We start from the raw sequence: 13851 nt of genomic DNA, 5'->3' as shown, positions 1-13851 counted from the left end.
CTTCGAGTCAATTCTGACCTATAGCAACCCTAGAGGACAGAGTCGGTTTCTCATACAAAAACTTAGACACACATCGCTATATGACTCTAGTTGCTCTCCCTACAATGTGACAGCACACTCCTCTTCGCCCTATATTTCCTGTGTCCATTCAATCAGCTCCTGTCCCCCTCTGCCTTCTTGTCTTGCCTCCGGACAAGAGCTGCCCACAGTCTCATGTGTCTACTTGAGCTAAGAAGCACACTCCTCACCAGTATCATTTTCCATACGTTTTTCAATGGCTGATTTTTAGTAATTGCCAGGCCTTTCTTCTGAGGCATCTCTGGGTGAACTCAAACGACCAACCTTTCAGTTAGCAGCCAAGCACAATAATTGTTTGCACCACCCAGGAATTCCCACTTCACATAAAACTAGTTCAAAAGTGTAGATGGTTTCTGCAGGGCTTCACAATGGTTCGAACTAGTTCAGTCATGACCAACAAAGTGAAACTGGAGCAGACCTGGATTTTTGCAATTTGAATGATCCAGAACGGTAACCAAAACAGGAAAATGATGGGTTGAAGCCCTAGAATTGGAGACTCAGAAGAGGTTTCGTGAAACTGTTCAGGAGCCTGCTGCATCAGGTTGGATTACTGGCAGGATTGGGACAGAGTCACACATTCCAAGCTGCAGGGCTTGGCGGCCATCTTTGAGCGGGACACAGCTATTTCCAACTCTGTTTATAATCCCACAGGCAAGAGGTTTGGTCTGTATGCAATGAGTACTCTGCCCATGTTTTCTAAGAGGGCAATTAGGTTTCCAGCAGCGTTTCCACCTGTAATTTTTTTCCATTCCGGTTATCGTTGCAGTTCACCAGATTTTAAAAATCGGGTCTATCCCGGTTTTGCTTCCTCAGCCCTGACTGAACTGGGAAGAACCTACTCGGACCCCTAGTTTCTGAATTCTGTACAGGAAAATAGAATCTATTTCTTGAAGAAAACCCTTGGGTGAGCCTTCGATGCCTTAGAGATCTAGGTAAGTGCTCACCTTTTGTTCCAGGGAAAGTTTAGAAACCAAGTAGTAATATGAAAGGATTGTCTTCATTCTAGAATCTAAGGTTTTCGAGCAATGTTCATTGTAAGCAGAGTTACCTCTCGGATGCCACATGATGTCAATTGATTTTTATTTTTTTATTCTTTGGGTGGGGTATGGTGGGGCCTTAGGCTGTTAGGAAATGACTTGTGATAAAGCATCAAAAAAAAATCTTTTTTAAATGATACCTCAAAAATGGAAATAAGGCAGGTCCTAGGGGAAAGAAAACCCCCCCTCCCTCTCCCCAGGCTGTTGTAACAAAGTACCAAAAACTTGATGGTTTAAACAATAAATATTGATTCTCCCAAGTTTCTGGAGGTTAGAAGTCTGAAATGAACGTGTTGGTAAAGTCACACTCTCTTTGAAGGCTCTAGGAGTGGCTTCTTCCTTGCTCATTCCTATCTTCCAGTGGTTTCTGATACTCTCACAGCAACACCACTCCAGTCTCTGCCTCTGTCATTACATGGCATTCTCCCTGTGTGTATGTCCATGTTTGTTCTTGTGTTCAAACTTCCTCTTCTTATAAGACACCCCTCACTGGATTAGCATCTGCACTGATCCAGTATGACATCATCTTAATTTGATAGCACCTGCAAAGACCCTATTTCCAAATAATGTCATGTTCACAGGTTTTGAGGTTACAGCTTCAATTTATCTTTTTGGAGGACACAATCCAACCCATAAAAATGACCATTAGGCAGAACAAAATGTACTGAGAAAACATTCTGCATCCCTCTTTGGTAAGTGGCATTTGTGTCTTAAATGCTAGCTAGCGGCCATCTAAGATGCATCAATTAGTTTCAACCCACCTGGAGCAAAGGAGAATGAAGAATACCAAAGACACAAGCTAATTATGAGCCCAAGGGATAGAAAGGGCCACATAAATCAGAGACTATATCAGCCTGAGACCAGAAGAACTAGATGGTGCCTGGCTACCACCGATGACGGCACTGACCAGGAACACAACAGACTATTCCTGATGGAACAGGAGAACAGTGGGATGCAGACGTCAAATTCTCATAAAAAGACCAGACATAATGGTCTGACTGAGACTAGAAGGACCCCGAGGGTCATGATCCCCAGACCTTCTGTTAGCCCAAGACTGGAACCATTCCCAAAGCCAACTCTTCAGACAGTGATTAGACTGGACTATAAGACAGAAAAATGATACTGGTGAGGAGTAAGCTTTTTGGCTCAACTAGACACATGATACTATGTAGGCAGCTCTTGTCTGGAGAGGAGATGAGAAGGCAGAGGAGGATAGGAGCTGGTTGAATGGACATGGGGAATACAGGGTAGAGAGGAGGAGTGTGCTGTCTCATTATGGGGAGAGAAACTAGGAGTACACAGAAACGTGTATATAAATTTCTGCATGAGAGACTAATTTGACTTGTAAACTTTCACTTAAAGCACACACACAAAAAAAGACCATAAGGGATGTCCTGTAAAGAGGAATACTGTACACTCAGGAAGAGAGATATTTGGTATCCAGCTCTGAATTTTCTGTTCTTTTTTTTTTTTTTTTTTTTTGCATTTTCATTCCCTTATATCATGTTCACAGGGAGCCCTGGTGGTGCAGTGGTTAAGCTCTAGGCTTAACCCAGAAACTGAAAGGTTAGTGGCTCGAATCCACCAAACATTCCTCAGGAGAAACACGTAGCAGTCTGCTTCCGTAAAGATTGTTGCTGTTAGTGCCGTCGAGTCGGTTTCGTCTCATAGTGACCCTAGGTACAACAGAGCAAAACACTGCCCAGTCCTGTGCCATCCTCACAATAGTTGCTATGTTTGAGCTTACTGTTGCAGCCACTGTGTAAATCCATCTCTTTGAGGGTCTTCCTCTTTTTCACCGACCCTCTACTTTACCAAGCGTGATGTCCTTCTCCAAGTACTGGTCCCTCCTGATAATCATGTCCAAAGTATGTGAGATTAAGTCTGGCAGTCCGTGGTATATTCAATATTCTTCTCCAACACCATGATTCAAAGGCATCCATTCTTCAGTCTTCCTTTTTCATTGTCCAGCTTTTGCTTGCATATGAGGCGATTGAAAGTATCATGGCTTGGGTCAGGCGTACCTTAGTCCTCAAAGTGACATCTTTGCTTTTCAACACTTTAAAGAGGTCTTTTGTAGGGGATTTGCCCAATGCAATGTGTCATTTGATTTCTTGACTGCTGCTTTCATGGGTGTTGATTGTGGATCCATGTAAAATAATACCCCTGACAACTTCAATGTTTTCTCTGTTTATCATGATGTTGCTTATTGGTCCAGCTGTGAGGATTTTTGTTTTCTTTATGTTGCGATATCTTCCATCCTGAAGGCTGTGGTCTTTGGCCTTCATCAGTAAGTGCTTCAAGTCCTCTTCACTTTTAGCAAGCAAGGTTGTGTCGTCTACATAACTCAGGTTGTTAATGATTCTTCCTCCAATTCTGATGCCCTGTTCTTCTTCATATAGTCCAGCTTCTCTGATTATTTGCTTGGCATACACATTGAATATGTATGGTGAAAGGATACAACCCTGATGCTCTCCTTTCCTGATTTTAAACCACACAGCATCCCCTTGTTCTGTTTGATTCTTAGGGTTTCTTCATTTTTTAAAATTCTTTTATCTGATTTTTTTTCAGCTATATTGGTGTTAATTCCCTGGTCCTCCAGATTTCCCACTCTGCATTCTAATTGCTCGAGTCTGCTCCTCTGACTTCCTATTGCGTTGTCTAATTCTGTAATTTTATTGTTAATCTTTTGGATTTCTGAATGCTGTCTCTGTATGGATTCTTGCAACTTATTAATTTTTCCACTATGTTCTTGAATAATCTTTTTGAGTTCTTCAACTACTTTATCAGTGTATTCTTTGGCTTTTTCTGTAGATTGCCTTATTTCATTTCTGAGGTCATCCCTGATTTCTTGAAGCATTCTGTAAATTAGTTTTTTATATTCTGTATCTTGCAATTCCAGGATTGTATCTTCATTTAGGAAAGATTTTGATTCTTTAGTTTGGGGAGTTGTAGAAGCAGTCATGGTCTGCTTCTTTATGTGGTTTGATATTGACTGCTGTCTCTGAGCCCTTGTTCTGTTTGAACAGCTGCCTCTTGGTCTATGTATAGGTTCCACATGAGCACAATTAAGTGTTCTGGAATTCCCATTTTTCACAATGTTATCCGTAATTTATTATGATCCACACAGTCGAATGCTTTGGCAAAGTCAATAAAACACAGGTAGACATCTTTCTGGTATTCTCTACTTTCAGCCAAGATCCATCTTAAATCAGCAATGATATACCTCATTCCACATCCTCCCCTTAATCCAGTCAGAACCTCTGGCAGTTCCCTGCCAATGTACTGCTGCAACCACCCTTGAATTATCCTCAGCAAAACACCTGCGTGTGATATCAATGATATTGTTCGTTAGCTTCTACATTCCATTGGACCACTTTTCCTTGGAATGAGCACAAACATGGATCTTTTCTAGTTTGCTGGCTAGGCAGCTGTCCTCCAAACCTCCTGGCATAGATGAGTGAATGCTTCTAGCACAGCACCTGGCCACCGAAACCTCTCAATTGGCACTCTGCCAACACTCAGAGCCTTGCTCTCCACCAATGCCTTCAGCGCAGCTTGGACAACTTCCTTCAGTATCATCATATGCTACGTCCTGAAATAGTTGAATGGTGACCCATTCTTTTTGGTACAGTGACTCTGTATTCCTTCTATCTTCTTTTGATACTTCCTGCATCATTCAATATTTTGCCCATCAAATCCTTCAGTATTGCAACTTAAATCTTGAATTTTTCCTTCAGTTCTTTCAGCTTGAGAAATACCAAGCATGTTATTCCTTTTTGGCTAGGTCTTTGCACATTTTCCTTATAACACTTTGTTCTCTTGAACCTTTGAAATCTTCTGTTCAGCTCTTTTACTTCATCGTTTTTTTTCTATTTGCTTTAGCTACAGTATGTATTCTCTTCATTACGTTTATGTAAATATGCCATTACATTTTTTTCTACTGTAGCTTTCTCCTTGAAAAAACAAACAAACAAACAAATTGAATTTCTGTAGAAAGCAGATTGTTGGCTTCATTAATAAGCCAGCCTTCAGGGGATGGGAATAGGAGTAGAAACAGAATCATGTAGTAGGATTTTCACTTACATATGAAGACCTGATCCTCAACAGGAAAGTGTTCAAGGTGCTGGTCTCAGGGCTGTGACAGACCTGTGTGTGAATTCTGTATCCACTGATTACCAGCCAGGAGTCCCAAGGCAAGTTACTCAACCTTGCTGAGACTGCAAGATTGTTACAGCTACAGTGACCCTCAGAAAACTTTTCCCCTGAGAATTCTGTTTTGACCCATGAGTTATTTAAAATGGTGTTGTTTAATTTCTGAATATTTGTGAAGTTCCCAGGTTTTCTGCTGTTGTCGGTTTCTAATTTATTTCTCTGACAGCATTCTTTGTAATGATTTCAGTCTTTTCGTATTTATTAATACTTGGTTTGTTTTCATTTTGGTCAAGCATATGGTCTATTCTGGACATGTTCCAAGTGTGCTTGAAAAGAATGTATATTCTGCTGTCATTGGGTGGAGTGTTTTATGTGTCAGGTCAAATTCTTACTAATTTCCTTTCTAGTTGTTCTAATTCTTGTTTCAATTCTGTCAGCTTTTTCTTCATATATATTGAGGATCTATTGTTTGCTGCATATACAATTACAATTGTCATATCTTCTTGATATATTGACTCTTTTATCATTATCAAATATCCTTCTTTGTTTCTAGTGTTATTGCTTGTATTAAATCTATTTTGTCTGATTTTAATATATTCACTCCAACTCGCTTTTGGTTATTGTTTCAGGGTACATCTTTTTCTATCCTTTTACTTTCAACTTATTTGTGTCTTTGAATCTAAAATGTGTCTCTTGCACACAGCATATAGTTGGATCTTGCTTTTTATTCGATTTGACAATCTCTGTCTTTTGATTGGAGTGCTTAGTCTGTTCATATTTAATGCAGTTATTGATATAGTTGGATTTACATCAGCCACTTTACTACTTGTTTTCTGTATATATTGTGTCTTTTTTGTTCCTCTGTTGCTCATTTATTGACTTCTTTTGTGCTAAACAAATACTTTTAATGTATCATTCTAATTCCTCTGTTCATTTTTTAATTTTTTTTTTTTTTTTTGTAATTTTCTTAGTGGTTGCTCTAGGACAGTGGTTCTTAACCACCTCCCGAGGACATTTGGAAATGTCTGGAAACATTCTTATTTTCACAACTTGAGGTAGGGGTGTGCTACTAGTGGGAAGAGCCCAGGAATGCTACTGTGCATCATACAATACACAAGAGAGCCCACCACGACAAAGAATTCTCTCTCCCAAAATGTCAATAGTGCTGAGGATTGCAACATACATTTTAACCTATCACAGTCTACTTCAGGTTAATACTGACTTCAAAAACTCATACCTATCGAGTTGATCCAACTGATAGTGACCTTATAGAACAGAGTAAAACTGTACCATAGGGTTTCCAAGGAGCAGCTGGTGGATTCACACAGTAAACCTTTTGGTTAGCAGCTGTAGCTCTTAACCACTGTGCCACCAGGGCTCCTATCCTGACTTAATTTTGGTCAAGTATAGAACTGTTGTTCCAATAAAGCTCCATTTCCTACCCTTCTCCCTCAAAATTGACTTGATGGCAATAGGCATATCATGTTCAAGCCCTAATAAAGTTTGATACACTTAAGTACTTTCTCTTAGATGTGCTTAAGGCAACAAAGGGAAATGGCTCTTTCCATACTTGGGAGCGAAGAGAGAGCTCCAGCAGTGGAGAGAAGTGGTGGTAAAGTGGAGGGAAAGCTGAAGTCATTGACCTAGAATGAGAAATAAGGGGCTTAACCAGGAAGGATTTATGGAACATATAACCACTCCCTAGGGATTCTCAGAAATATCTGGAAAACATGCAAGTCTTCCTTCATTCACTTAATATAAGGGCTTAGATTCTGTTACTTGGATAAGAAAGGGAAAACCTGTTGCCTTCAAGTTGATTCTGACTCATAACTACCCGATAGGACAGAGTAGAACTGCCCCACAGGTTTTCCAAGGCTGTCAGTCTTTACGGAAGCAGACTGCCACATCTTTCCTGACTGGCAGGTTTGAACTGCTGACCTTTCAGTTAGCAGCCAAGCACTGTAACCACTGTGCCACCAGGGCTCATAAACAGGAAAGATGCCCCCAAAAGGATGGAGATCTTGGGGATACTTGGTTTATTCTTAATTTAGGAAATTATAAGTGTTCTATAGGGTAAACAGATCCCTAGTGGGGCAGTAGTTAAGAACTTGGCTGCTATCCAAAAGGTAGGCAATTCAAATCCACGATCCACTCCTTGGAAACACTGTGGGACAGTTCTACACTGTCTTAAACAGTCACTATGAGTTGAAATCGATTCAACGGCAATGGATTTTTTATAAGGTAAACAGGAAAAGAAAGGTATTTTTGAGCATCTAATAACCACAATTAACTGAATTCTTTATTATTCCCGGATCATTACTGTTTTACTACAATAATTTGATTTCATACTCCCAAACGTTCAGCATAAAGTAAATGCTGCATACAGCTAAAAAGTCACTGAGAAAACATAGGCTTTCTGAATCTTGGTCTTAAGACAATTTCATCAAAGCACAATGGAGCTCCATCCAGCTTTGAAAAAAATCAAAACCATGATTACAGAATTGTCCTTGCAGACCAAATCTGGTCCTTGAATTTCCAGCGTAAATGAACAATTTTCATGCATTTCTAAGAACAAATTGCAAACAGACATCCCAAGGAGCCATTTCAACAGGTCACCAACTTGGAAACAAGGGCAGGAAGTGTCAACTGGGAGAAAGTTTTATACAGATATGATGGGCCATCCACAGACACAAGTCTCACAGACTTATACGGGTAAACTCAAGGCCTAAGGTCAGAGGGAAAATGAACAAGCCTGTCTACTTCCCCATGAATATTTGTGGTTACTGCCTTGTACCCTCATTCACCCAATGGATTCTTGTCTGTGACATAAGTTAAGTGTCTGAATGCAAAAAGGAGGTGATTAATGGTCCAACTGATAGGATTTCCAGAGAGGAAGCTGAGGCATTTGAGAACTGCCTACCTCCTCCACATCTTCCTCTGCCACCCCCTCTTTGATTGATGTAACACCCAGCAACCAGCATAGATTCCCCTACCAGGTAAAGCCATTTCTCCTCTCCAGCATGTCTACAGCACAGTCATCTCCAGTACCCAGCTCTCAGGTGTGCTGCCCCGTTGGTGTGTGATTGGAGCTGCTGTCACCAATTTTCTAAACATCTAAAGGAGGTGACAGATGAAAGGCTTTGAGAGGAGAGGAGAGGAGAGGACAGAGGAGAGGAGAGGAGGGGAGGGGAGGGGAGGGGAGGGGAGGGGAGGGGAGGGGAGGGGAGGGGAGGGGAGGGGAGGGGAGGGGAGGGGAGGGGAGAGGCGAGGCGAGGCCAGGGATGTGGGGAATCCTTTCCAGGAGGAAAAGGTAATTGATTCTCAAGACCTAATCTGATTCTAACCAACTAATATCATTTGCATCTTTCATGATATCTGTTAATTGGACTTAGCCAAGTTGACATTTTCTTATATTTTATTGTTTCAATGAATCTAAATAAACTCACGATTATTTATATGACCACTATGTAGAATACAGACTAAGTGAAAGTGACTTTTAATGTTTATGATGACTAGTTTTCAACAAAACAAGCAGAAAGATATGATTTAAAACCTTGCATAAAATTTACTCAAACTTTTCGCACTTTGCTTTGCTTGGAAGAATAGAAATGTTCTAGGGTAGAAGTGTTCACTTTTTGTTGTTACCATTCCCACTTGACATATAAACAAAATGAGATTAGATCAGGCAAGGTCTTGAAAAAGGGCAAAGGTGGGATATTCCAGGTTGGATGAGACAGAGGCAGTGTTTTGTAGGAAAAAGTATTGGCAACAAGTAGCCAGGTCAATTTGGCTATTATGCTGGGCTTGGAAATACAGTGGCCAGAAAAAAAAAAAAAAAAGCTTTCTGCCTCCAGGGATCTAGAGTCTAGTTGGGGAGACCTCTCAGAAGCAGAAAATGATACTAGAGTAATACAGCATGATAAGTGCTATAAGAGGGGAAGGATAGGGCACTGGAGGAGCCATAAAAGGACCATCCTTCCCATCTGGGTAAGTATGACGTTCCAAGGAAAACTTTGAACATGGACTATGGAGACAGGAAGAAAGAGACATCTCTAGCCATAGAGATCGGAAAGTACAAAGGCCCAGAGCTGATCTTATATAGGACATTTTGTACACACTTTAAGTAGTTTAATGAAGTGTAGCTGGAACGCAGGGTATGTGAGTGTAGGCAGGTTGTGGCGTGGTAACTTTTGAAAGAAAAAGCTTAAAGGAGAGTAGTAATGATATCATGTTTTAATGAGTTTGAATTTTATTCTAGGACTATAAAGAGCCACTAGGGTATTTTAACTTGAGAAATGGTTAGGTGAGGTTTATTTATTCATGCATTCTTTCATTTATCAAATATCTGCTGTGTACCTAGTACTTTTTATTTAACAAATATTTATTAAAAACATGTAACCACTGGAGAGGAAGCAGAAAAGACAGCCAAGAAAAAAAAAAAAAAAAAAAAAACAGACAAAATATCCTGCCTTGAAGGAGCAGCTTGCAGTTTTAGGTATGATAGGCAGAGAAGGCCTCATCAGAAAGGTGGCATGTGAGCAAAGATATGAAGGAGGTGGAGGTAAGCCACATAGCTATCCAGGAGATGAGCACCCAAGACAAAGTGAAAAGCCAGGGTAAAAATCTGGAGACAAGAGAATGTTTGTTGTGTTTGAGAAACATCAAGGGATCCCATGGTCTGAAGAGGAGGTAAGGTCAGAGAAGTGATGGACCATGTGGTCCATTGTGTGAGTGTTGATTTTACCCTGAGTCAGAAGAGAATCCACTGGAGTATTCTGAACAGAGGCCTGATGTGCTCAGGCATCAGGATTAAAACAATGCTTGGGGTTTGGGAGAAGGCAAGGGCAAAAGCAGTGAAACGGGTTAGAGGCTAGTGCAGTAATCCAGGGAGAAAATATGGTTGTGGCTTGGGTTGACATGAAAGCTGTGGTCAGAAGTTGTAGTGAGACTCAACAAGGTTTTCTGATGGATTGGAAGAGATATGAGAGAAAAAATGGGGAAACCAGAATGACTTCCACATTTTTAGCTTGAACAGTTAGAAGAATGGGGTTGCCATTAGCGGGGTCCCGTGGGGAAGACCGTAGGAGAATAGGTTCTGGAAGGAAGAGAAGGCATTTGGTTTTTGATATGTTAAATTTGAATTATTCATTAGATATTTAAGTGAAAAAAAATAAATTGGCAGTTAGATATAAAAAAAAATAGAAGTTGAAATTTTGGGAAGTGGCAGTCTTTAGCCTTCTATCAATTTAAGAAGTTTAAAAAACAAAGTAAAATAAAAAAGGACTCATTAGCTCATAAAACTAAAAAAGATATTGAAGGAGTAAATATTTGGCTTTGGCATAGCTGAATCCAGGGTCTCCAACCATATGAGAAATCGGTTTTTCTTCCTCTCTCACTCTTTCAGCTCTACTGGTTTTATCATCAGACAGACTTTAACCTGATAATATGAGAGCATGAGAGGGCAAAGCTGGCCATTAGAAGGGTCAAGTTGTTGTTGTTATTAGGTGTCTTTGAATTGGTTCTAATTTACAGCAACCTCCTGTGTAACAGAATAAAACATTACTCTGTCCTGTGCCATCCTCAGGCTAGTAGGTATGTTTGAACACATTGTTGCAACTTTTGTGTCAGTCCCTCTTGTTGAGGGTCTGTCTCTTTTTCGCTGACCCTCTACTTTACATGCGTAATGTCCTTCTCTACTGATTGGTCCCTCCTGCTAACGAGTTCAAAGTAAGCAAGACGAAGTCTCGCCATCCTTGCTTCTAAGGAGCATTCTGGCTGTATTTCCTCCAAGACAGATTTGTTTGTTCTTCTGGCTACAATTTGGTAATCGTTTCATTATCAGCATTCCTTTTTTTCTATCTTGAGCCTATCGTTTGTTCACTATTTCACTGTCCGTGTCCTTCTTATCTGATGTTGAACTGGTGCTCTGATGATTGGCAGCCTCAGTGAAAGGAGTGTTGCTTTTCTAACACCTTCAGCAAAGTTTCCAGATACGACCCTCCTTGACCCATCCTAGGTCTTGTCCCACCCTCGACTGTGGACACATTTACCAGTTCCTGTCAAATCTCTTCTGACTCTTGAGGACTCCATGTGTGTCCGAGTGTAACTGTGTTCTAACGGGTTTTCAATGGCTGTCATATTTTGGAAGTAGATTGCCAGGACTTTCTTCTGAGGCAACTCTGGGTGAAGTAGAACCTTCGAACTTTCAGTTTCCAGCCAACTATGTTAACCATTTGCACCACCTGGGGACTACTTGACTGGAGACAGGAGGATGGCATTTTCTTATTTACCAAGGGCTGGGATCTGCCTCGCCCAAACCCCATTTAGTGAGGATAGGGGAGGAACAAGGAGGGAAAAAACATGGGTTCACTACTCTATCTTTTACTATTGCATTATGCTTTCAAATATTTCAATGCCTCTGGCTACTGTTTTTCTGTTCCTGGTCACCCATTTTTCAATCTAGTAACCATGCTAGGTTTCATGACTCATAGACCATGATAATTTGCAAACTCCTTTAAAGCAGGAACCTTATCTCTGTCTTCTTTGGATTTACAATGCCTAGCACAGGACCTGCACTGGCCAAGACCTCAATGAACAAGTCTTGAATTGTTGAACTCCATTTTTGCCATCTTACCTCAACTGGGAGAAAAAACCATTTGAGGTATAACTAACTCACAGGAGGGCTTACGCTGTGCTGTTTGCTCCTAGTATGTAATTTATACAAATTCCACATCTCTCTCCCCTTTGCCTGAGGAAAACTTGCTAAGTGTCTGCTCCCTGCTCCCTTTCCCAATGCATACCCACACCACACCCACTTGTTCCCTTGTCTTCTTCCACAGTTATCCATCAAAACCATATTGCATTAGGAAACAAAAGACGCATTTCAGTCTGCCCAGTCTTTTAACAATTGAAGATGGAACTACTACTGTAGCTAACTGCAGGGTAAATAAAGGGATTCCTAAGGCCATAAGCGCAGCATGACAAATTAGCAAGCACATGGCCCTAGGACGGGAGGGAACTTCCAACCTAGGCTGAATCACCGGCTCACTGGTGGGAACAATTTATTTGATGCAAATAAAAAAACCAAACATTTATAAATCGACTAAACACGAAGCTTAAAGGAGAGCTATTTGGTCTTGGAAAAAAAAAAAATTATTCTCCACGGGAATTAGAGGGTTGGACGTCTGTCAGGAACTGGGACATGCACACATCTGGAGAGTGCTGGTGGGATACTTAGTTGCATAGTAAAGTCTTGACCAGTGTGAGGCTTTTGTTCATGGGCCTTTCTCTCCTACTGTTTGAAAACCTTTCCCCTAATGTCAGAGGACATACTGAGACTGTCTGTTATAACTCCAAAATAAAGCTGTAGTTCACCCTTTGTCTATCTTCACTGCCTCCACTCTAGTCCACCCTCTTCCTTGGATTACTGGCTGCATTAGCCAGTTAATAGGTTTTCTTGCTTCATTTTTTTCCCTTTGTAACAGTAGTAGACTAAATAATAATAATAAAACAGTTGTAGTTAAGTTGATTTCAATTCATAGTGACCTGATGTGTGCCAGTGTAGAACTTTGCTCCACAGGGTTTTCAATGACTGATTTTATTTTTCCACGGAAGTAGATTGCCAGGCCTTTCTTTCTCTGAGTGGACTTGAACCTCCAACATTGGGGTTAGGTAGCTGAGCGCATTACTGTTTGTACCACCCAGGGACTCATTGTTGTTGTTAGGTGCAATTGAGTCAGTTCCAACTCACAGTGATCCTGTGTACAACAGAACTAAACACTGTGTGGTCCTGCACCATCCTCACAGTCATTGCTAATTTGAGCCCGTTGTTGCAGCCACTGTGTCATTCCACCTCATCAAGAGTCTTCCTCTTTTTTGCCTGATGTTCTGTCTTACCAAGGGTGATGTCTCTGTCCAGGGATTGATCCATCCCGACAATATGTCCAAAGTATGTGAGACGAAATCTTGGTTGTACTTCTTCCAAGACAGATTTTTCTTCTGACAGTCAATTTTCTTTGCCAACACCATAATTCAAAGGCATCAATTTTTCTTTGGTCTTCCTTATTCATTGTCCAGCTTTTGCTTGCATATGAGGCAACTGAAAATATCATGGTTTGGGTCAGGTGCACCTTAGCCCTCAAAGTGACATCTTTGCTTTTCAACACTTTAAGGAGGTCTGTTGCAGCAGATTTGCCCAGTGCAATACATCGTTTGATTTCTTGACTGGTACTTCCATGGGTGTTGATTGTGGATCCAATTAAAATGAAATCCTTGACAACTTCAGTATTTTCTCCGTTCATCATAATGTTGCTTATTTGTCCAGTTGCAAGGATTTTTTTTTTTTTATGTTGAGGTATAATTCACACTGAAGGCTGTAGTCTTTGATCTTCATCAGTAAGGGACTCCTAGTAGCCTATATAATGCTCCCTCAAAGATACCAGTTCCTAATCCCTGGAACCTATAAATGCTACCTTATTTGGAAAAAGGGTTTTGGCAAATGTGATTAAATTAAGGATGGGACATTATCCTGGATTATCTGGATAGGCCCTAAATGCAGTCACAAGTGTCCTTGTAACACAGG

This window comes from Loxodonta africana, chromosome 9 (genome assembly GCF_030014295.1).
Source record: "Loxodonta africana isolate mLoxAfr1 chromosome 9, mLoxAfr1.hap2, whole genome shotgun sequence".
In the NCBI taxonomy this organism is placed as follows: Eukaryota; Metazoa; Chordata; class Mammalia; order Proboscidea; family Elephantidae; genus Loxodonta; species Loxodonta africana.
Note: the sequence above shows the minus strand (reverse complement) of the source record.